At 40.7% G+C, this 25,012-nt stretch overlaps 1 pseudogene; it reads left to right on the top strand.

Annotated features, from left to right (window-relative positions):
* The first annotated feature begins 20,279 nt into the window (after positions 1-20,279).
* LOC102240945 lies at positions 20,280-20,940 on the top strand (annotated as a pseudogene).
* Positions 20,941-25,012: the final 4,072 nt, after the last annotated feature.

Genomic DNA, 25,012 nt, shown 5'->3' on the forward strand with positions numbered 1-25,012 from the left:
GCCTGATTTTTCTTATCTCTGGGCTCACAGACTCAGGCCTGTGTAAACAGCTTTCACCTCGGGCCACTCAGCACTTCCCCACCACCAGGAGATAACAGTGCTGGCATATCTTTCATTTCAACTACTTGGGAGATTTGGAGAACAGAAAAGGAATACAGAATCAGAAGCAATTTTGGAATCTTCTCTACAGTGCAGATTCATTAGTAAGATCTCTTTTTTACACATCGTTACTGTGCTATAACTCACATACCATAAAATTCACCCACTTGGAAGTGTACAATTCAATGGTTTTAGTCTATTCACAAAGTTGTCCAACTATTACCACCACCCAAGTTTACATTCTCATGAATTTAAAAAGAACCCCTGTACACCCATTGGTAGTTACGCCTCTCTCCTTCCCATTAATACCATTTTAAAGTTTACATCTAATTGATAAAGTCTTACACTCCTCCTACATGTCCCAAAAATACGTAGCAAGTACTTATTAAAAGCCCAATAACTTGTCCAATACCATCAAATGCAGATATACATATGCCATAAATAACCTTGAAAATAATTCTTTCCAGTAAACACTGTGTTCAGAAATTTTGTTACTAGGCATATCCCAAGATCTCGTCCTCCTCCCATACTTCAGATTCCAGTTAGGATTAAAAGAATTTATGATTCTTAAAAAAACACACACACACAAAAACTAGATGTGTGTTCCTAAACCAGTAACATTCTCCAGAACGGGCCTCCCTTCTCTGTTGCCTGCTTCATCACCACCACAGAAGACTAGATCTGCCCACCTGTTCTACAGAGATTCCTGCCTCTCCCCCATCAAAAACAACACCTACTGCTCCGGCCGGGTGGCTAGGTTGGTTAGAGAGGCACCCCGATATGCCAGGGTCGCGGGTTTGATCCCCAGGCAGGGTACATATAAGAATCAACCAATGAATGCATAAATAAATGGAACAACAAATCTCTTTCTCTTTCTCCCTCTCTCCCCCCCTTTTATAATCAATAAATTTAAAAAAACTACAAACATGTACTAGCTGTGTGTGTTTTTTAAACTCAGATGCTGTGTCCTCTTATATGAAACAATAGAACATAAATAGAATAATACAAGCTCTTTTTTAAAAAGGGGGGGGTAAATTATTTATTTATGATTAGAGAGAGCTAAATGCTAAATAAAAACCTTGTGAACATTATGTCCACTTGAAAACCTCTATGGATCTATACCAGTGTTGCTTAGAAAGGCAGGTGCTTTGTTCAGTTTTGGTTTTTCTATTGAATTTATTGGAGTGACATTATTTAATAAAATTATACAGGTTTTAGGTGTATAATTCTATAATACATCATATGGGTATTGCACATCCAATTTTGAATTACTGACCTCTTTGGAACTGATGCTTCCTGGAACAGGTACTGTTATCATTAGTTCATAATATTCAGTAAATCGTAGTGAGTATTGTTTTCATAGCTCTCACAGAAGTTAATGCAATAGCAAAGGAGAGCATTGCTGATGATGTTTACTTGGAAATGAGAGAAGGCTATCTTGGTGACTTTGTTCCAGGTGGAATATAGTGGGGGGTTTTGTTTTGTGTGTGTGTGTGTGTTTTAACATTTCTTTTAAAACTTTTATTGTATTGTGTGTTCACCATTCCAAGTCAAGTCTCCTTCCATCACCATTTACCCCTCTTTACCCTCTTCTACCCTTAAATTGGGTAAGCTGTCAAAGTTCTTGACATTGTCAGCGCTTAAAATTTAAAAAAGGGAGGGAGGGGTGCACCAGAGAGAGGCACAGCCCAGGAAGAGACTGCCTTTTCTATTATTAGACTGAAGTGTCTGAATGCAGTAACGTATCCTCACTAAGTTAGCTCTGTATCTGGTTATACGGCACTTTCAAACACCAGCCTCAAGTCTATTTATATCAAATGCAGCAAAACATAGCAAATGCTGCTTGGAAGCGATTCGATAAGCATATAAGCAAGCAGTGTTAGTGGCCACAGAGGCAGAAGGCACAGGACAGCCATGCAAACAGTCGCCCGTGCCCAGTCCTGAAGTTTGCAGAACAGTGTGACTAAAAGTGAATACTCCGTGCAGGGACTTTCCAATGAGTGTGATATATTTTAAGTAAAAATTGTGTTAAGAATCAATATGAAACATCCAAACCAACAAATCTCTTTAGGGCAACTGCTGCTTCAGGTGCAGGAAAAGGCAAGACCCCTAAAATTCCTTTCCCGGTAAACATCTCCTGGGGAGAAAAGGCAAATTTTTACTTTAGCATGCCGAGGACAACTCATCAGCCGGGCACTGATTACACATTAGGACCTGGTCTTATCTGTAAGCTCATAACTGAACGCATGAGAGTCGTATGATGGAGACATCCGGGCAGGGCTACCTCAGCCTGGCTTTCAGACACTATTTCCTCTTTGGTTGGACAGGATCAGCTTTGCTTATCAAACTGGCAAAATGCCACCTGAGGGGGTGGGCCAGCTAACACAGCTAAGACCCACAGGCTGAAAGAACAGGCTGCATCCAAGAAGAATTAAAGGTACACTTAGGGTCTATACCTGGGGTGCCTCCACTCTCCCTCCAAAACATATGCAGGAGTGTACACTCTACATCAGAGAGGACGACACGGTCCCACTCTATTTCATGCTGGTCAAATGTCTAAATTTGGAAATTTTTCTTTGAAGAGCAATGGTGGCAAAGAGGAACAGTTTCAAGAATGAAGGCTCTGAAAGCTACACAGAGCACGCTGAGGATGCTTAGTGTGGGCGATGTGAAAATGGTCCTTAGAGGCATACAGAACAGCATGTAGGGAGGACTAGCCTTGTGCACCCAGTAAGGCCCAGTCTCTGGAAGCCAAACAAGCAGACAGTTGGCTTATTTCACCAAAAAGCTTTCTGATCCTCAAAACTGTCCAAAAATGGCTGCCTGGGAAGTTGGCAAGCTCTTTGTTCTGGAAGGGCTTACGCAGGGACAGCAAGACCACTTTGAAATGAGACCTGGAGCCATTTTACACTGCTCCCCCGGCTATTAAGACAGCAGAGTTTCTGCTCTGATTCTCCAGCCTGAGACATGTCCTGGAGGGGTACCCCGGACTCATTTTCATCTCTGACTCGTACCTGCAGGTGGGGAGGAAAGTATTAGAATAAACCAAGGCACTTTTTAAAATCCAGAAGGCTGCTGTGAACCACCAATCAGAAGCTCTGAGGTTGGCTCAATCTGGTGTATTTTTCAAGTTTTACTAGCGATTCTGACACCCACCCTTGGTTAACCCCATAACTCAAGATCTCTAGCCAGGAGCCTCCATTCACTCCCACTGCTCCTACAACCAGTTCTGTGTCTATTTCCTCCATCCCAGATCTCCCTAACCTTCGGTCCCACCTGGCAGATATCCTACCGAATGCCATACCACTGTCCAACTAATCTCCCCAAAGCGAGAGAAACACCTCAAAGACTACAGGGCCAGACATTCAAGAGTGAGCCTGCTTGACCTGGCTGGGATCTGGGGGGCACCTACCAGCCAAGATGATGCCTGTCACACATCTCATGCCTCATCAAACTCAGGGATCTGCAATTTGAGGCAAAGATGCCATCCCCTGCCCCATGGCCCAACCTCCAGTGCCCACTTTTCAAGGCAAAGGTCAGATACCTCCAACACAAAGCCTGGTACCACTTCCTCGGGGCCTTTTTGTCATGGTCGGCTGTCTGCATTTCTAACCTTGGTATTACAGATCGCACTCTGGAAGACTAGATCTTCTTCCCATTCATTGCTTTTATACTCCCCAAAGGTACTACAAACAAACCTGGGAACAAAACAAAACTATAAGCTTCATTTATCTTTGGCAGGATAGGGATGAAGGAGGGGGAAAGCTCAGTAAAAGAGAAATTGTGTTAGTAAATCAAAACTATGTGGAGATCTATCATTTAGTTAATTATTGACAACCTAGTAATCGTACGGAGGGAGTCGAATTCTGTCCTTTGTGATTTTACTTAGATTAAAATTCCAGCTTCTATACTTACTACTGGATAAATCTGGACAAATTACTTAACCTCTCAGGGCTGTCGGCTGTAAAACAACAAAACAAAAACCCTCCATACTGCATGCTTTCATTTCTATCAAGTTCAAGAAGAGGCTGGTTGATTTACGGTGATCTAAGTTAGAATATTGGTTCTAGCCGAGGGGTAAGAGTACTGATTAGGAATGGACACAAAAGAACCTTCTGGGGTAACAGAAATGTACTGTGTTTTCATCGGTGGTAGTGAGTGGGTAGGGGAGAGAAGGAGAGGAGAAAGAGAAACACATTAAGCTAGATAGTTAATATCTTTGACATAATTATTTATCCATTTCCTCATTCCCTTTCGACTCAAACCCACAAAAACTCTCAACCCAGCAAGGCATTCAATATTTGTTGAATAAATACAGAGAAGCTCTCTCAAGCACACCACCCACCTGAATCCATAATACCCCAGCTGTCCAGGCCTGCTTCTGACACCAGCGTATACACAGACCTCTGGGCACCCCACAGAATACTGGAGGTAAGAATAAATACGGCACATATACCTGAGGCCAATCTTAAAATTTAAAAGAAAACATGTTTATATTTAAACAGATATTAAGAACACTACATCTGCTAAGATAATACATGATACTGCAGAGAAGTCTTGAGCTTTCAGCTACCAGTCAATTCAAGCTTTGCTCTCTGGTACCTCCCCACAAACCCACCCCATGTACTCCTTCCTCTCTCCACCCTGATTTCAGGAATAGTTTTAACAGCAAGGACACAGGAAATGTAAAATTCCTGGCTCTCTACCTTATAAAACTCCAACCAAAGTACTGCTGGCTTTCATGCAATTTTAACTGATAACAGTTTAGGCTATTTCCTTGAATTATAAACACCACTCCATCTGGCTTACTACCCTGCTGAGCAAAATATTTATTTTCAGCAATGTTAAATGCAAAATTGAATGAACAGGAAACCATGGTTAAGAAAAACAAAAATACCACAATAAAATGAACTATATAATATTTTAAGGATACCCTTAGGAATTTGCATTTGTATGAAAGTGTATTTTTGGGATTCTGATTAGGAGACCAAGATGGCGGCATAGGTAAACACCGCAGACTGCTGCCGCAAACAACCACTTCAAAAATACAACTAAAAGACGGAACGGACATCACCCAGAACCGCAGGAAGGCTGGCTGAGGAGAGACTCTTCAACTAGAAGGAAAAATAACAGCACACCGAGGCTCAGAGGAGGCGCAGTGTGGAAAATACTCAGGTGCGGAGGTGCGCGCGCAAAGCGGGCTGGTGGCTGAGAGCGCGGTTGTCGTTTTCGGTCAGGGGGGAGTCTCAGACTCTGAGCTCCAGATACGGGCGAATCGCTGGGGACTCGGACCCAAACGGGAGAAGCGGGAGTGTCTGGCATCAGTTGGAAGGCAGCTTTCCCTCCGAGGTTTGCAGCGGTTCCGGGGGTTCTGAGAAGCAGAGCCTCTGGGAACAGGACTGAGAAATACCACAATAAAATGAACTATATAATATTTTAAGGATACCCTTAGGAATTTGCATTTGTATGAAAGTGTATTTTTGACACAACTGCATGCATGCCACAATGAATTTTAACTAATTATTTAAATAATTAGTCAAGGAGAACAAATGAAACTCTGAGATAAAGCGAAAAATCAAATTGTTATTTTTAGGATAACCTGCCAATAATGGCTGGGTGCTTTTTGTATGCAAAAAAAATTTTTTTCAATTACAAAAGCAAAACAGGGCAATTATAGGAAAGAAAAGAAACACAAGAACAAAAAGAGATTACCCTATCAACCAGAGGTAGATCCTTCTAGTTTTTTTTTCTATTTTTATGTTTAATGATAAACTATGCATGCTATTTTTAATCCTTTCCATTTAAAAATTTCATGAATACCCATGTATTGAATACTTTTAACAATAGCTAATGTTTGTGGTCAAAGGGTAGAAAGTTGCAGATATGCAGGATAAATAAGTCTAGAGATCTATTGTACAGCATTTTGATTCTAGTTAATAATACTGAATACTGGAAATATGCTAAGAGTAGATTTTAGGTACACTCATCACAAATAGATGATAACTATATAAAGAGATATGTTAATTACTTGACTGTAGTAATCATTTCACTATGCATACGTATTATCAAACATCATGTATTTTAAATATACATAACTTTTATTTAAATATATATACATATGTACATATCTATATATATATACATATATATATATATATAAAATCACTAATGTTTATTGAGTATTTACTATCGACCAGGCACATTCTAAGCTTTTAACATGTATTCACTTCTTTGATATTCAAAATAACCCAAAGATAGTTGTAGGTTACAATTACCAATTTTATTAAGACACTTGCTCACACAATATTAATGCATTTAATGCCACTTTAATTATACATTTTAAAGGGGTTAAAATGATAAATGTTATGTTATGTATATTTTACATTAAAAAAGCAAAAGAAACTTGCCCAAGATCAGATAGCTCTAAGTGGCAGCACCAGCAATAGAATTCAAACAGTCTGCATCCAGAACCTGTACCTTTAACCACTGTAGTCTCCAAATAATTGTAAACAATTCTATGTCTATATATCTGGGAGGTTTAAAGTTGGGCCTATAAACTGTTTCCAAAACAATGCTTTGATGAGCCTTCTTATAAGAGATCTTTTCATGTATCTTGGTTGTTTTTTTCAGGATAAATATTTAGAAACAGAATTGCTAGGTCAGAGGATAAAGCAAACAATTTAACCAGGTGAGCTGTCAACCAGAGCTCATTTTGATCAGCTTACAAGCAAGCCTAATGCAGTAGAAAAGATCATTTGCAACAAATAATTATAATCGTATGGCTTCAAACACAGGGACAAGAATTACTAGGTACTGCAGAGTCACGCAGGACGCTGGCTACACATGATTAAAGAAATGCTGGTATTTACCAACAGATTAACTGCTTAAACATCCCTTCGGAGTCATTTATTTCTCAAACCCAGTCTCAACAACTGTACAGCCGCACAGGAACCCATATCTATAGGATTTCCCATTTGTTCTCAACTTTAACCATCACCTGCTTTAAGATTCTAAGTCCAAATTAACCTCTCAGGGCTGTCGGCTGTAAAACAACAAAACAAAAAACCCCCTACATACTGCATGCTTTCACTTCCACCAAATTAGTGGGAGAGTGAATGGAGAATATGAAAGGCCCTGAGGTGACTCAGTCAGTGATCTCTGTTAAATCCACATAAATGCAAAGTTTACCCCTTATTTCTTCATGACAGATGACAGGGAGATCATCCATGTTGCAGTCCCTCAACAGGTCTGTCAATAATGACACGTTGCCGAACTTGTGGTTAAGCTCCATGAGAAGTAGCTCTTTTATTAACGCCTGCCAGTAGGAAATAAATGTTTGGAGAAGCAACTAAACTCTCCTAGCACATGGTTTAGGATCTTAATGAAGAGTTACATAAAAGTTCTGAAAAAAGAGGTGGAGGAAATATGAAGGCACAGCTATTGTCAGCCTAAAGCCCGTCCAACAGGCACCTTGGAAACCGCACACTAAACCTGGGCAGCCTGAGCAGGAAGACGACGATCAGAAGCAGAACCCTCTTTCACCCAAAGGGAACACACCAATCCTGTTGTGATGTATGCCATTCTTCTTCATTCAGGCACCTGCTCCCTTCTACTTGGTCACTAGAGTCATAATGAGAGTTTGAAAGAGATTTTCAAATAAATTGCATACAGAAAATTTAAATGCCACAAAAATATGATCTATTCAAAAATCTCCCCCACCCCACCAAGCCACCCTCACTGTAACTTCAAGTGAGCACTGAGAATCAAAGAAATACAGTTTAGGAATTCCTTTTTTATAGAATCTCTCATTGTGGTTCTAGAAGATACGCAACCATAGGTTTTTAAATTAAGTAGAAATGTATGTAAGTCACAGAAGTTACTGTGAACCCTAAGAAAGAAGATACCTACACCAAGAAGGTCTCCTCTCCTGGTGGTTAACTGGGCTCAAATTAAAAACACAACAAAACAACAGAGCCTAGTAGCTATTTCTAAACAGGAACCTCTCCCATAAGCCATGCTTCAGGGAGAAGACTGCACTGAACTGCTTGCCTCCTGCACTGTGTTCCTGGTGACTGAGTCAGCTCCTTTATAAACGAGTTCCTGGAATTGTATTTCAATCAAGACTGAGACTTTCCCCCATTCAATCAGAGCTGTGCAGCTATAGGCCATTAGCATTTTCACCAACCAATCAGAGTGGTTCCACCAATCAGGATAGTACTTTTGGGACCAATCAAGTTGTAGGGATTTGAAGTCCTCATTTACATGAGGTCAAACCAGGAGCAAGCGGGGATTTCTCTCTACATAAGTCAGCTCCCCTCTCCCTGCCTCGGAGGGCACACCTTCCTTTTCCACTGACGACTAAAGACTGCATTTCCCTGGCTGGAGATGTTCTGCAGGAGCAGAGGGGAACAGACCAGATTGGGGCAGAGCAGAGCTGTCTAGCTAGAGGGGCCTTTCCCCTGGGCTGCCTCACAGGCGTGCTGTTCCACAATGGAGCTGTACCACTGTTGCGCGATCTCACAGCCTTGCTGTGTCATAATTGAGCTGTTTGCACTGAGTAGTTTCCTTCCTCACCACACTCTGAATTGGGGATACCTGTTGATACTAAATTGGCACCAATGACCATCAGTTGATATTACATGCTGTGTCAACTGAGCTGTTTGCACTGAGTAGTTTCCTTCCTCACCACACTCTGAACTGGGGATACCTGTTGATACTTAATTGGCACCAATGACCATCAGTTGATATTACAAACCAATAATAGATATATTGCTTATTCTATATTCCATTTTCCCCCAAACCACAAGTTTTCAGTTAGTTCCATTATAGTTCCAATAAAATATTAGCTTACAAGTAAGAGAGAAATAACTTCTTAATCCTCAAGCTTCCCATTTTAAAGATGGCTCTGAGGCACCCAAGGCAGGTGCTACCTAAGGCCAATGAACATGAAGCTAATTCCCTTCCCTATAACCAAGCAACTCCTGGGGTCATAACCTACAGAAAGTCTTACACATGCACCAAAGGAAACACATCAAGATGTTTATTGCAATGTCATTTGTTATAGAGAAAAATGGAAGGAAATAACAATCAAATGTCCATCAACAGCAAAATGGATACACTATGGTGTGTCGAGCAGTTAAAAGAATAAACTAGAACAACAAAGATCAAGCTCAAAAACAAGGTTGAGCAACAGAAGTGACCTACAGAAGAAAATATGTTTTAATAGCAGTAAAATAACACTAACTAATGACAACTATTTACACAGACACACAGAGAAGTATAAAATACATGGGTGGCAATGATCAAAAAAGAACTGGGAAGGCCCTAGCTGGTTTAGCTCAATGGATAGAGCATCAGCCTATGGACTGAAGGGTCCCGGGTTCTATTCCGGTCAAGAGCACATGCCCGGGTTGTGGGCTCGTTCCCCAGAAAGGGGGGGGGAGGGGGGGGGCAGGAGGCAGCCAATCAATGATTCTCTCTCATCACTGATGTTTCTATCTCTCTCTCTCTCTCTCTCTCTCTCTCTCTCTCTCTCTCTCTCTCTCTCTCTCTCTCTCTCTCTCTCTCTCTCTCTCTCTCCCTTCCTCTCTGAAATCAATTAAAAAAAAAAAAAAAAAGAACTGGGAAGAAAGGGAGGGGGAAAATGGGGCCAGGAAGTGATTCCAGGGGCTTCAACAGTATCTGTAATGTTGTATCTTTTAAACTGGACATAACAAAAAGGGTATTCATAATACCTCTATTTACCAAATATTATTTAATAATTACTATATTCTAAATTACTTTATAATAGTAAACTGAAAAAAAAATTCTTTAACATTTTGACCTGCTTCAAGAAATTCATATTTACTTTGACAATATAGTAGCTCAAAAACAATTCTCTTTAATTTCCTTTTTAATATAATTTTGGACTCTAGCAAAAATGTCTGATTTGGTAACTACAGAAAAAGAGTGGAATGGAACATCCTAAATTAAGAGATATCCCAATCTCATAGACCTACTGTGCAGGGATTCTATAAAGTAACTACTCACACTAACCTATCCCTGAGATGATCCCTATTAGAGACATATGTGGCATTTCTGAAACTAAGTCTATAAAACTCATTACATTTTTGAGGCGATCTAAACCCTTTCAATATACAAACCAGTGCTTTTTTCTATAGAAAAATAAAAGACACTTGTCATTGTTTGAGCTTCTAGCCTTCCAAAACCCAAAGCCAAGCTTTACCACCTTCAGGAGGTATTCCTAACTAGGTCTGCCTCTTTCTATTCAGTCTCCAGGTACCCACTGCTCAACACTTACACATATAGATAAATCAAGGGTATTTTCATGGGTCTCCTAAATGTATTTATCTTAATCTCTCTGGGTTGCTCTATGCTTATTACAGAGCTGTCTCAGTTCACAAGTGGCATCATATTACGTTGGTCTCCCCATGTAATCCCAGAGTTCCTTATACGAAAGGAGGAGGTTTCTTTCGTAATAAACCCAACTGTATGCCCGACCAAGCTCTATGCATGGCCCCTGCTCAGTAATACTTACTGCAAACATTCCAGCAATGTCAGTGTGCCAACAAGGGTGTGAGTCACTTATTTTAATTTGGGAACACACCCACGTCCTTTAAATTCTCTTTCTGATCTGAGAGGTAAACAAAAATGCAGCAACATACAACCATCTTCTGGAATTCCTTCATTTCCAAAGCCTACAATTACAGACTACTCTTTAAAATTACAATAAACCACGCAGAAATCCCTAACTTTTTTGGAATTGTGAGCCACTCCCATTATAATTATCATAATTTCCACCCATGTTATACATGCACATTTTTACCATTACAATGAGTGTAATCAGTATGAAAATAAGAATGCTATAAACTGAAAGGTCTTAGGCCTCTTCTGAATGTACACAGTACATATTCAATATATGTAGAACTGTATATTTCTAGGGATTTCATGATGTAAAAGGAGACTGCCTATTTTCATAATCTGGTCCCCATCCCCTTTCCACCATCCACCTCTTGACTTCAGACTAGACCAGTGGTTCTCAACCTTCCTAATGCCGCGACCCTTTAATACAGTTCCTCATGTTGTGGTGATCCCCAACCATAAAATTATTTTCGTTGCTACTTCATAACTGTAATTTTGCTACTGTTATGAATCGTAATGTAAATATCTGATATGCAGGATGTATTTTCATTGTTACAAATTGAACATAATTAAAGCATAGTGATTAATCACAAAAACAATATGTAATTATATATGTGTTTTCCGATGGTCTTAGGCGACCCCTGTGAAAGGGTCGTTCGACCCCCAAGCTCGTCGAGACTCACAGGTTGAGGACCACTGGACTAGACCATCCCGACTTAATTTAACCTTATGATTTCCCTTCCCACTGTCCCCCAACCCAAAGCCCAAGCTGCATGCACTCAGCATAGAGTCCTTATCCTGATGTTTGCTAATGTGGCAGAGTCACCCTAAATATAGACTGCCACTTCCCCTGCTCTAAAAGTATGGGTTCTCATACCAGACTGCCCAGTTTCTCATCCTGGTTCCTCTATTTAGCAGCTACTATTTAACCTCTCTGTGCCTCTTCTGTGCAAAGAGAATAACCTTGCCTACTTCTCTGAGTTGGTGTGAGTATGAACTGAACTTATAAAGGTAAAATGCCTTGTAAGTGCACCATACACATGAGCCATCATGGCTATCAACAGTCAGTGTGCTTCTTCCACTTGTGTTGACAATGGTCTCTTTTTAGCTGGGGAAAAAAAACAAAACAAAAAAAACTCCTTTTCTGTACTCTCTGATCCTCTACTCACAAAACTTCACTTCTGACATCAGATATATGGAGTTTTGCCCCACACCAAGCAACTCTCTGCAGATCTCACCTTGGTGTCCTACAATTTAACTCAATTCTAACCTGAAATACCTGGGGTTAGCACAGACCCCATAGGTTCATTAAGGGCTCGGTCTCACAAGACTTCCTTCCCACTTCAGACACCAATGGCAAGTCCAGGTGTCACCTGTGCTTCTGACTGTCCCAAGTCCCTCAGTTCAGGCTCAGTGATTAGCCAGAATGGCTCAAGAACTTAAGAAAGTGCTTTTTTACTTACTATTACCCCGTTATTACAAAGGACACAACTCAGGAACAGCCAAAGGAAGAGATGCATTGCATGAGGCATATGGGAAGGGGCTGAGTTTCATGTTCTTTCCATGGGTGCCCCCGCCCAGCTCCTCCAGGTGTTCACCAACCAGGAAGCTCTCCAAACCCCATCAGTCAGCATTTTTACGGAGGTTTCATGACTTAGGCACGATTGATTAAATCACGAGCATTGGTGACTGAGCTCAATCTATGGTCCCCAGCAACCAGCCTCCAAATACTTAGAGCAAGCACATCAAACGCAAAAGCTAACACGGGCCAAATAAACCAGGTTTAAGTTTATCTGGGCCACAAAAAACAAAAGCTTCAATTTTCATAGAAATGTAGGTTTATTTCGGTAAGAGACATGCTGAATACAAAGGGCTGAAATAAATGAGTCCTCGTTAACATAAAATATAGAACATTTTAATAAAAATTAATATTTTCTCCTGAACATTAACTTACCAGACACTGAATAACTGCACAATTTAGTAAGCGTAACGCAAATAAACCTATTTTTCTTGTTCTCCAAAAGCGAAATATTTCCTGTTGTGCACACCAAACAAGTCAGTCCAAGACTAATGACGTGGCCATCGGCTGCTAAAATATTCGCTGCTAGTATTAGTGGAGAGAATGGTGTGTCTGCATGTAAGGCACGTAAGGGAAATGAATGCAACACGATTATAGTAACCAGTCATTAGCGAACGTTGTAGTTCGTTATTAATAATTATGTATAACAGGATATTGTAGAAATTAAGTTATAAAATTTTTATTAAAATGTTTCTTAGATACCGTTATATGTATTGGCTGGGCTGCAAAAATATTCATTGTGGGCCACAAGTTTGACATGCTTGACTTAGAGGTTTTCAAAAGTCACCTTCTTTGCCCAGCCAACGTGGCTCGGTGGTTGAGCGGTGACCTATGAACCAGGAGGTCACGGTTCCATTCCCAGTCAGGGCACATGCCCAGGTTGCGGGCTCCATCTCTTATCATTATGTTTCTATCTCTCCTCTCCCTTCCTCTCTGAAATCAATAAAAGTATGTTTTTTTAAAGTCACCTCATTTAACAAACTAAAGTGTGGTTGAAAGGAGCTTGTTATGAATACCAAAAGACACTTTTCTCACTTTTATAGAAATGACCACTTAGGAAATTTCAAGGGTTTTTGAAGTTTTGTTCCAGTAACAAATATATATTTCTTGTTATAAATCACAATATCACAATGGTTCTGTATGACTTGCCACCAGACAGCATGCTCTTGAGGGTACTGGCTTATTCCTCTTTGAATCCCCAGAGCCAAGAACTGGGAATAAAGCAGGAAGAGTAATCTGTCTTCTACAGCATTAAATCAAAATGGAAGAAGGCCCGGCCGGTGTGGCTCAGAGGTTGAGCACTGACCTATGCACCAGTAGAGCACAGTTCCATTCCCGGTCAGGGCACAAGCCCGGGTTGTGGGCTCGATCCCCAGTGTGGGGCATGCAAGAGGCAGCTGATCAATGATTCTCTCTCATCATTGATGTTTTTACCTCTCTCTCCCTCTCCCTTCCTCTCTGAAATCAATTTAAAAAAATTTTTTTAGATGGAAGAAGTGCAGATAGTTCAAGAGAGAATAGCAGGCAGTTAGGACACTTGCCATCACTCACATCCTTACACAAATTCAAGAACACCCAACAAACTGCTGGAAATCCCACAGACTTAAAATACTCATTTCTGTTTTAATTAACATTTCCACAGAATAGCAATATTACCTGCTTATACAATTTAGGAAGGAAAGCAGAAAAATGAAGATTTTTATGGGAAATCCCAAAGCAAGGTTCTACAAATCAGTATTTAGCTAAATATATATTGTAATCAGCCTATTTTCTGAGAAAAGATAAAATCCACTTTGGGTTTTCTTTTTCATTCCTCTTTGGACATTACATTAAAATACCTAATTATTAGGTATCCTGGTGCCAAAACCAGGGAATAACATGCAATGATACCACATTCAACACATTATATTTCATCTTCAAAGACTTTTCAAAAATATAACCAACGACTCCCCACCAGTCTTCTGAAGTCTCTTATCAACAATAATAAACAGAAGAATTGAAGAAACAGATTTTAACCCGAGAGGAAAAAACCATTAAGATAACAGCATTTCTATTGAAACGTATTGACTTTACTTCCTAACATCTTCTTGCTGTGTTAATTTTCAGCTATTTGGGGGGCATGTCCACATTCTGGTCATCAAAGACTTTGTTCTAAGAAAGTTAAAAATACACTGAAATGGTTTGAGAAGTTTACTTTTACAGTCCACAGCCATATCAAGCTTTATTTTTCTCTCGTTCCTTCAAATAAATCTCAACTACTTCCAATTCAAGGATGATGAGCTCATGCTCCAAATCTTTGTCTCTTGCCATGACCACTCTCCCGAGCTTCAGACCCCTGGGCTCTGGTTGCCAGCTGATTGCTACACAAACGTTCTGTAAAGGTGCCCAATACTGAACTGTCCCACCACCTCACTGGACCTGCTTCTCCTCCTCCTCCGGGGTCCTCTATTTCCTCAATGGCAATGCCATCCTCTCAGGCACCTTCCATACCCCTTTCTTCTCCTTTTCCCTCCTCTCCTTCCTCTCCGTCCACCCATTGGTCAATCTGGTGCTAATCTGCCCACCCAACTTCTGGAATCATCTCTCCCACTGCAGCTGCCCCATTTGTAGCTCTAATGACCTTCACCCAGGTTACTGCAATAGCCTCCCAAACAATATCCCTGACTCACTCTCACTCTGCCATACACTGCTATCGGTTTCAAAATCATAGATCTGACCACATTACTTCTGCCTAAATGGCTCCTCCTTACCCAGACCACACCCACAGGGTGACATCATTTGCTCCACCCACAACACCAGCTGGTTCTCTAGAAAAAGCAGCCCTCCCTCTTCTGCCTCTGCACCTCTGCAGGTTTCTCTCCACACACACGTATGCACACCCACCTCGCCTATCAATGTCTGCCTGCCACTCATCAAACTCCTAGTCACCTATCACCCCTTATATCATGTACATGTGTCAGATTTAACTCCCCCACCGCCCCCCATTCTCCAAATACCATCCCCCTAATGGCTCTACTTCTTGGCTTTTCTGCAGCAGTTTTCCTGATGACCAAGCCCTTGTTCTTGAGGTGGGCCTCTACCTCGGCTCTCAGGACACCCACTCTCTCCTGGTTTTCTTCCCATACCCCTACCCACTCACCCTGGTTATCTCCAGGGTCACACCCTTCTTTGCATGCTAGTATCCTCCATGCTTCTGACAACCTCATGGCTTCAATAAATTCCAAGGCTCTCTCCCCAGACCAGGTCTACCTTCTCTATCTTATGGACAAACCCAGAAAACTTTTATACCCTGCAGATGTCTCAATTCACACACCCAGATTCATTCATTCATTATTTACTGACTGCCTGGAATCAATGCATTGTCTGAACTTATCCTCCCTCCCAAACCTGACATTTCTTCCATATTCCCTTTCCTGGTGAGTGACAGCATCATCCCTCCTGCCACCCAAGCCTGAAACCCACAATTCATCCCTGACTCCTCTCTCTCATCCCAACACCCACATTCAATGTTACCAAATCCTCCTAATTCCCCAGTATCTCCAACCTGGCCCCTCCTCCTCTTGATCTCCACTCTCACTGTCTTCATTCCCCACCCCAGCGACTAAACAGCCACTGAGGACTGGCTAGAACAGTGATGGCGAACCTTTTGAGCTTGGCGTGTCAGCATTTTGAAAAACCCTAACTTAACTCTGGTGCCGTGTCACATATAGAAATTTTTTGATATTTGCAACCATAGTAAAACAAAGATGTATATTTTTGATATTTATTTTATATATTTAAATGCCATTTAACAGAGAAAAATCAACCAAAAAAATGAGTTCGCGTGTCACCTCTGACACGCGTGTCATAGGTTCACCATCACTGGGCTAGAATTTACTCCTGAGGTGGACACGGGTGGAAATATGTTGATAGCCACAAAGAAAGGCTCAAAACTTCCAAACAGGTTTTTAACTTTATATTTCTATCTTATTTGGTGACAAACTACATTTGGGGAAATCTATTACTTTATAGTTAAGCCCACATTCTCTCTTCTGTTCACTGAAATTGTTAAAACCCGTTAAGTGCCTAAATGAATAGAATACCTATGTATGACTTCAGAGAGAATTCAAATAATGTTAATAACTATAACTTTAGGATCTGGACACTCAGTGCTTTGTTTCATACAAAATACTAACATTATACTTTATTTCACCTAAACCATTTTGACATGATACTCATTTTCATATGGCCAACATTTCAAGTTCAAATGAACACAATGTAAGAGCTACCTACATCAGCCATCTCTTCATATTATCACATCACACATTTTCCAAATCTAAAATGTACCACATTTTTTAGGAATACTACGATGTATTTAATGTAAAGAAATAGAGTCACTAGAAAAATAATTATTTATTATTTCCGTGGCTGAAAACATGTCGTATAACTATGCACTTAAGTGTGTTCCATCTAACTAAAAGAACAGCAGAAAACCTCAGACTCTTCAGGTTAAAAGGAGCCATTTCCGCTAATCCATTTCTTTGGAGTTAAAGTTATGTCATCCTTAGTTATCAATAATCCTTCCAATGTTTAAAAGTCTAATTTTGAGGAAATATCTTTCCCCTTAGGGTCCTGCTGAAATAGCCCCTGAAGTATACAAGAAATTTAAAACAGATGAAAGTTCTAAACAAATGGCTCAGATTAAAAATAATTCTTCTCGGGAAAGATAATGTCTTAATAATGAATCAAATTAATCATCACCTTCAAGAATCACTCGACATGGCCTCTATAAAAGCTAAGGTCCCTAGATCTTAAGAGCTTTCATTCGTGTCAGGAGGGCAATTCTAAAATGTAGCAACCAGAGGACAAGACATGATAAGAAATGAGCCTTGAACTGGGTGGGTATTCTGGGATCGAGGAATAGAGAGACGAAGTCACTCTACACAGAGTGTGGGCAAGGGGGCAGCAGCCTCCGGAAGCCTCCCATTTGGATGGATATGTTCTATTAGACAACAGACGCTGGTGTTTTATAACAGAATTTAACTTGCTAAAGAAGTTTTCTAAGAACATTTACCTGGCAAGGGTTTGTGCAGATCACTTGGAATAAAGGAGACACTAAAAACAAAAAATTCAGTCTTCCAAAGGAAATGAATAACCCTTCACTCCTAAATGCTGCCCCAACCCACAAGCACCCAGCCTTCCAGGAAGCACAGTGACTAAATGCCCTAGCATTCTCAGCAAGCAGAGGACTCTCCCACATTCATCCTGCCCTGTCTGAGGAAGGTGGCCTTGCTGGTGGGCTCCTTCTTAAATGCTTCTTGACATTATATCAATAACTCCTGCAATATAAATGTTCAGGACAATTCAGTGTTCCCTTTAGCTTGCATAAAGTCCATTCTTGTTGGTACTATACAGGGATGAATTCACTACACCACTCATGCCTCCTTGATTTCTTTCCTAAGACATTCCCTTTTTAGGAAAAGAAATCATTTTACATGTTATACTTATTTCTCAAACACCAATGACTAATCAATTCACTTAAGTTCAACCCCACCCAACCAGATGTGGCCTAAGCTAGCTGTTCCCAAACTAATTCATTTGGCATCTTAATACATTTCACGGAATCCCTTTCCAGTCTTATCTCTGCCCCCCCCCCCCCCAATCAGGAATCCAGGTGTAGAATAAACCTGTCACAGTACTGGACAGGGCCTCTGAGAAAGACACAAGTCCAACGTGATTAACCAGTTAACTGCCACGCATCCAAAATGGAAGCCATCCTTGCGTCTATAGACGCTTACGGCATACAAAGGGTTCAGTGATTAAAGTAATTCTCCAAAGTTACCTCTGCTAGTTCATAAAGAACCAGGCCTAGGATCCAGGACTCCACACCCCCAGCCCAAAACGCTTTCCATTTCACCTAAATGTCTCACTTTCACATGATACAGAATCTATTACCATTGTTTGTTTTATTATTACTCCTCCGAAACCAAAAGAAATCTGCTTCACTGCCGTGAGCCACCTTCTTTCTGATTATAATTCTGCCGCACGTTGGGTCAAATGGAAATCAGGTGGTCAATTAACAAATACCGACGGCCTCCTCCTGTGCCCTGCACCAGGCACACTAGCAATGAAGAGACCAGGTGAACGGGACAGAAGTGCTCCGCCCTCAGGAAGCTCACAGGATAATCTGGAAGGCTTAAAACGAATTTTGCTCAAGTCCCTGATGCATCTAACAATGATGCCATCTTCCTCCAAAGCATCTTAGGGCTTCATGAACATCACAATGGATTCATAAAGTAATTCAAATGTGCTGCTTAAATATAACTGTTCAGGTCCCAAACATAAATCCCAACTATGCAGATAAAAATAAACACACATGAATGAGATGGGGGATTAAACTCATTTTTCAACAATTATTTTATCAAATAAGTGTCAGCTCCAATATTACTGTAGGCTGAGAATGTATAATCAATTTACAAGAGATGAGATATACACTGAGTGGCCAGATTATTATGACCACCTGACGTTTGTAGGCAAATCAGCTATAATTTCGCGCTGAAGTTGTTAGAAGTAGCTATAATTTCGTGCTGAAGTTGCAGATCATTATAAACATCTGAATAGCACAACATACCTAAGTATCGTTGCTGATCAAGTTCATCCTATCATGTTGATGGTGTATCCCAATGGAGATGGCTTCTTCCAACAAGACAATGTGCCATGCCACGGTGCTCATATTATGCAGGAGTGGTTTCAAGAACATGAGGGAGACTTTACCTTGCTTAGGTGGCCCCCACAATCACCAGATCTCAATCCAATTGAGCATTTGTGGGATGAAGTTAAAAGAGCCATCAGGCAGCTGCTTCCACAACCATCAAATCTCACAGAACTGGACAGTGCTATTCATCAGGCATGGTGTCAGATTCCTCGCATCACCTTTCAACATCTCGTGGAGTCAATGCCAAGAAGAACTGCCGCAGTATTGAAGGCAAAAGGTGGCCCAACGAAGTAGTGATGGGGTGGTCGTAATAATCTGGCCGGTCATAATAATCTGGCCACTCAGTGTATATTAAAAGTAGGAGAAAATGGTATTGTATAGTCTCTAAACACACCTGTGATGCTGTCACACCGAGTTATGCAACTACTTATAATCTAGGAATCTTTCCACACACATCACCTCATTTAATCCCCCTATATCTGTTTTAAAGATTAAAAAACTGATAGTCGTCCAGCTGGTGTGGCTCAGTGGTGGAGTGTCGACCTATGAACCAAAAAGTAATGGTTTGATTCATGGTCAGGGCAAATGCCCAAGTTGCAGGCTCGATCCCCAGTGTGGAGTGTGGAGGCAGCTGATCAATGATTCTCTCTCATCATTGATGTTTCTATCTCTCCTTCCCTCTCCCTTCCTCTCTGAAATTAATAAAAATATATTTTTTAAAAACAAAACAAAAAACCCAATACTCACCCTAGCCGGTTTGGCTCAGTGGAGAGAGCGTCGGCCTGCAAACTGAAAGGTCCCAGGTTCGATTCCAGTCAAGGGCACCTGCCCAGGTTGTGGGCTCAACCCTCAATGGGGGGGCTTACAGGAGGCAGCCGATCGGTGGTTCTCTTTCATCATTGATGTTTCTATCTCTCTCTCCCTCTTCCTTCCTCTCTGAAATCAATAAAAATATTTTAAAATTTTTTAAAAATCAATAAAGCCTTGTAGTCCAGTGGTATGTATTACAAAAAAAAACAAAAACAAAACCTGCCTAGCCAGATTGGCTCAGTGGATAGAGAGTCGGCCTGCGGACTGAGGGGTCCCGGGTTCGATTCCGGCCAGTGGCACATGCCCGGGTTGCGGGCTCAATCTCTAGTGGGGAGCATGCAGGAGGCAGCAGATCAGTGATTCTCTCTCATCATTGATGTTTCTATCTCTCTCTCCCTTTCCCTTCCTCTCTGAAATCAATAAATATATTTTTTAAAAAAACTAAAAAAAAAATCCTGATACTCGAAGAAGTTAAGGAACCTGCTCCTGCTTCCAGAACTGGTAAATGACAGGCCCAAAACCAAGACAGTCTCCCATTTCTAGATCCCTAGACTTTTCTACTGAATCACACTCTCTTAGTAAAAGCTCCTACCAACTCTTCCCTTTTGCAGCCATCGCTGAAGCGCCAGAAGCCAAAATGAAGTTCAATCCCTTTGTGACTTCTGATGGGAGTAAGACCCATAAAAGGCATTTCAGTGCCCCTTCCCACATTGGCAGGAACCTTATGTCACCTCCTCTTTCCAAAGAGCTGAGACAGAAGCTCGGTGTTCGATCCATGCCCGTCCTACAGGATGATGAAGGTCAGGTTGTGCGAGGACACTACAGAGGACAGCAACGTGGTCGGGTTCACAGAAGGAAATATGGCATCCACTGAACAGGTGCAGCGGGAGAAAGCTAAAGGTACAACTGCTCATGTGGGCTCGCCCCAGCAAGGTGCTATCACTAGACTGAAGCTGGACAATGACCCCAAAAAGAGCCTTGAACATAAAGCCAAATCTCTCCAAGTAGGAAAGGAAAAGAGCAAATACAAGGAAGAAACAATTGAGAAAATGCAGGAGTAATCTTATATACAACTTTCATTGAAAAATGTTAAAATGGGCCCTAACTGGTTTGGCTCAGTGGATAGAGCGTCGGCCTGTGGACTGAAGGGTCCCAGGTTCGATTCTAGTCAAGGGCATGTACCCTGATTGCGGGCACATCCCCAGTAGGGGTTGTGCAGGAGGCAGCTAACAGATGTTTCTCTCTCATTGATGTTTCTAACTATCCCTCTCCCTTCCTCTCTGTAAAAAATCAATAAAATATATATTTTTTAAAAATGGAAAAAATAAAAGCTCCTTCCAAACTGATTTTAAGTAAGAATGCTAACACCGCTAGAAATAAAAGTTAACCTATATTGAATATGTACTTGTATGTAGATAATGTTCCAAATCCTTTATATGAATTAATGATAATCATTTACATAAGAGTGTATCAGTAATACTACAGAGTTCAGTCAAATTCTAAAAAATTTTAAGTGGTTAAAGATATTCACAATGGCATTCAGAATATAAAGCCAGTTTTAGACAACCAATTTACTGTAAGACACACAAGCAAAGGAAAGGGAGGCTGGCAGTGAAGAGGGAATAGCAAACCCCCGGGGACTCACGTGGCCCAAAGGAAGAGGTTTCCCACCAGATTCCAACCCTCAGACCAGTTTTACAGAGCATAAATGAACTCTGAAGATCTAGCCAAACAGATCACATGACTCCCTGAGCTTCTTTAATGCCTGCATTCAAGTTTTGCATAAGCAAGCTTGTTTCTGAGCTGTGGATGTGTCCAACAAGGCTGGCCCCCCTTAGAGAGGAGATAGACACGCTGTGGGTGGGAGGCCAGAGGACTGGGAAGCCAGCCACAGCGTGTGGAGCTGGGCCCTGCCAGCCACAGCATCTCCCTTTGCAGTGCATGACGCAGTTCACACAAATTACATCATTTGATCTGATCTTACACAAACCAGAAACAAGACAGTGACTACGTCCCTAAACAATGAGCACAAGGTGATCTAAGCCTCCTGGAGGAAAAAGGAAAGCCCCCAGGAGGAAGCAGAATTTGTCACGGGTCAAGCAAGCAGCCTTGGGAGAAGCTGCAGCCAGAATCCTACAGCCAGAGGCAGATGAGAGAGAGAATACAGAGGAAGTTGAAAAGGAAAAAAGAAAAACTTTCATACAATGTGTTAATTTATACATCAACTATTGGGCAAAAGAACCACACTTTCATATGCCTGCTCATTCGGAAAGTTGGTGAAGACTTTGATGGGTGGCCTCAGGCTTGGTCAGAAGGAAACAGACCTTTTACCAGAAAACAAAGGCACCACAGACACAGAGATGAGAGAGAGACACAGAGACCAGAGACAGAGAGAGGGAAAATATTAAGTATCCAGGAATGACTGAAGCTCCTTCTTGATCAATTACATTGAGATTCCCAATTCATTGTGGTCACTTAATGAGATACAACCTAATTTCCTTTTATTCTTTGGATGAATTATTAGTTCACCTCAAATCTCTCAACCATCGTCAGTTCTCCATTAAACCTAGCACCCTGAAATGAAAAGTACATGATCGTATAGAGTACAACTTTTTAAATAACAATTACTAATACTTATTACTGCTTATTATTTGACAGGCATGCTGCTACTTTACAGATGAGGAAATTGAGGCTTAAAGAGGTGCCCAAGATAACACAACACTGAGGTAACTCAAGCCGTCTTATACAGCTACTTATACAGCTGAGACCATCAGGGCAGTCAAGGATCAAAGCCCGCTTCGCACAGCAGCCCTACCCTCTCTCCAACTGCACAGGTCACATGTCGCCACCGCAGGTCATCAGGGAGAGCAGGAGAGCAACTTCAAACTTCACAGGGATCCAAAAGGGCAGTATCTTTCCCCCCAAGGAAAACTGGCAAAAACAAAACAATCCACAACAAACAGAAACAGACCTTACGTGGTCAAAAGTAATATTGTTTCTTTAAACCACCTACATAATATTTACATTTTCATAGCTGGGAAATCACTAACTACAGTCGAGGACCCCTGAATTCACCTCTGCCGTGCCACTGAACCTGGATCTGCTTAAGGCCTAAACCGATAAAACTTCTGTTAGTTTCATTTCTCATCTCAAACCTTCCACTGAAATTAGAGTCCGAGAAATCAACTGAATTCTAATTCCTTTGGAATGTTCTATTAACTGTAAAACACTAGGGAAACTTAATTTCATTTTAGTGTTGGTATTTCCCCTCCTCCCTAATACGTGTAGCTAGGTGGTTTTCTGTTTTCTTAAAATTTTTTTGGTTTTTGTTTGTTATGTTGTTTGAGAACTATATCATATACACATAAATTTCTATGCCTTACCTGGCAAAATAGCAAAAAATAATCCTCAAAACAAGCATCTGTGGGAAATTTTCAGAGTAAGTTTGAGTTGTCTAAGACTAGAATGATTAAGGAAGATTCATAATCTATCTAAAGTCAGAAATAACTTCATATCTTTTTTAAAAGATTCGCTTAATGAAACGACTCTGTATCAAGGAACACACTAAATCAGGGCAAACTAGGAGTTAATCAGAGGATGAGAGATTAAGCAACAATTTTCATCAGAGGCACGCCTTTAACTAGACAGCGATGCCAGAGTCCATCTACTTGCAAATTTTCAACAAAAGACAGTAAGTTTATAAGTAAATAGTATAAATATCCTCTTTGGTAGATGGGGATTTTAGTCATTTGTCCTACCATCCTAGTCTACTTAGAAGATAATTTAGGTTCCTCCTAATTCTGCTATGGGGTTGGGAAACTTGCACTAAATGGATTGAAATTCAAAGATAAACAGGCACTTCCAGTCACCCTTTTCCTACACGCTTAGTAAGAGACACATCACCCAGCTCCCCACCCTCTGTATCTCACAGGACGCTGATGCTTTCTTAGCAATGCCTTTCCTGTGCTGTAATTACAGGAGCAACAAGTATTTTGCTCCTTGTTTCAGTGATGTCAGCCTGAAACACACTCTAAGGTATTTCAAAATGCCAGAAAATGTGTCTTTGGTACAAACAGAGTAAGCAACAACAAAAAAAATAACCTGAAGTTCAGCTGACCACAAAAAAGGAGAAGCATCTACCGAGCTAAATATGTATGCATAGGACTTAAGAGCAATGCTCTCTCAGGACTTCCGCCTACCTCACGGACACATGGTCAAGGCCATGCAGAGCAATGCTCACACCAAGAAGACCCACTCAGAATTAGAAAACATATTACATTCACTATTAATTAAAGGAATGCAAATTAAATAACCTAGAAGTGCCTTTATAAAGTTTCCCCCTCTATTTTAATGACTACATTCCACTGAATATAGTGGAACTGCATGAAACTAATTCAAAATGTTGCCCTAGAACCATAAAAATGGTCACACCCTCATGCTCGGTAAAATTCCATTTTGTACACATCTGTCCTAAAAAATTAATCAATAATGGAAAAGATTTCTTACTCAGTATGTTTATTACAGTAGCAAAAATTAGAAACATCCAAGTTTTCCAATATTTGGGGAATAATGCCTATTGGGAAAATACAATGTGGACCTGAAAATGATAGGTAACATCATGCAGCAACACCTCATGTTCACATTATCCACAATAGTCAAAATTCAAATGTTCACTGATTGACAAATGGATAAACAAAATGTGTTACATGCATACAATGGAATATTAATCAGCCTTAATTACAGGAAGGAAATTATGACATCTACTACGACATGGACGAGCCTTGAGTGAAATAAGCCAGTTACAAAAAGACCAATACTGTATGATTTCACTTGTATTACATGACTAGAACAGTTAAACTCATAGCAACAGAAAGTAGAATGGTAGTTGCCAACAGTAGGGTGGGGGAAAAATGGAGAATTGTTTAATGGGTAGTTTCAAATTTTTCAAGATGAAAAGATTCTGAAGACTGGATGCACAACCATATAAGTTTACTTAACCCTACTAAACTGTACACTTAAAAATGGTTGAGTGGTAAATTTTGTTTTATATATATTATGTTATGCATATATACCAGTGTATATGTACCAGTACAGTACGATTATATTCATGTAAAACAGACAAAGGAAAAAACCTAGAAACAATTCTGCAAAATTATATTTTGACTAGAGGCCCGGTGCACAAAATTCAT

Source organism: Myotis brandtii, unplaced genomic scaffold (genome assembly GCF_000412655.1).
Source record: "Myotis brandtii unplaced genomic scaffold, ASM41265v1 scaffold389, whole genome shotgun sequence".
Lineage (NCBI taxonomy): Eukaryota > Metazoa > Chordata > Mammalia > Chiroptera > Vespertilionidae > Myotis > Myotis brandtii.